Source organism: Lathyrus oleraceus, chromosome 1 (genome assembly GCF_024323335.1).
Source record: "Lathyrus oleraceus cultivar Zhongwan6 chromosome 1, CAAS_Psat_ZW6_1.0, whole genome shotgun sequence".
In the NCBI taxonomy this organism is placed as follows: Eukaryota; Viridiplantae; Streptophyta; class Magnoliopsida; order Fabales; family Fabaceae; genus Lathyrus; species Lathyrus oleraceus.
In genome coordinates, this window is record NC_066579.1 from 385,234,819 (window position 1) to 385,236,247 (window position 1,429).

Sequence of the window (1,429 nt, forward strand, 5' to 3'; positions counted from 1 at the left end):
TATGTGAAATTTGGACTGTTTAAGGATGAATTTGGATAGATCTCGTAGCAGGGAAAGCCATTGCAGATCTGGAAACTTGGTCTCTGGTCATACGCGTATGGCACTAGGCAATACGCGTATGAGACTGATGGTACGCGTATGGCGCTAGGCAATACGCGTATGGATGAGGAAGATGATGTTTTGAACGTGGGTTGGTCTCTGGTGGTACGCGTATGGGAATGTGATACGCGTAGCATACGCGTATGGACATGGGCAATACGCGTATGGGGTTGGTCAGACGTGGGCCATACGCGTATGAGCATAGGCAATACGCGTATGGGCAGACTTGTGGTCCTTCCTGGGCTGTTGTTGTGCAGTTTCGGTTGTTAGGCTGAGCGAGGTAACTTAGCTGATGCATAGTGTACGAGGGATCATTTCCCGTTGCTTTGAGGGATATAGATATCATTAGGGTGTGATAATGCGGTGTTTGATTATGTGTCATGATGTGATATGTCTTTATGATAGAATGTGTTAATGATGATGATAACATGACTATATGATGCTGTTGTTGCTATGTTGATTATGATGCATGCTTGGTGTGCATGCATTCATGAAAGGCCGATGCCTAGTGATGAACGGACTGAGTTCCAATGATGTTGTTGACTCCGGGCTTGTTGATAGGCTTGGTTCCTTACGGGGAACTCGGATTCTATGGTGATGAATCTGGGAGTAGTGATCCTGTAGTTGGTCACAAAATGGGTATACCGAGTCGTGTTGAGTCATGCATGGGTGTGTGCATTGCATTTGATGTGTTGGGTTGTTGATGTTCATGAGTTCATGGATTATGATGATTATGATGAATTGTGTTGGCATATGTGAAATATATTTATATTTATATTTCTGTCGTTATATTATTATTTAATAATGTAATTCTCACCCCTTCTGCATGTGTTTATGTTCATCTATGATGAGCAATGTGCAGATAAAGTGGAGTAGCTATTGTTGAGGTTCGAAGAATAAGTGTAGAGTTATTCTACAGAGTCGAGTCAAATGCTCTGGTCATGTGACACCGGGGATTATGGGATTCAATGGCTAAATTATTATTATTATTTACGTTGTTTATGATGACTAATTTGTTGAGATAATCTTGAAACATTTTTATAATATTCATGTTGTTGTCCGCTGCGAAGTTTTAATAAAATAAATAATATATGTTATGTTGAAATGAAATAAGTGTTATGTTGTAAGGAATGTAAACTCTTCTACATGTTGTACTCTGATAATCTATTTAAATATGTCGTTTGGGGTAGAAGGGTGTTACATTAGTGGTATCAGAGCATGGTCAGTCCAGTCGAGTCATAATGTGATGTTTTCCCTGTTGGTCGATTAGTGTAAATGACACTGTCGATATTTAACGGTTGTAGTTGTGTCGTGCAGAGTATGGCTGGAG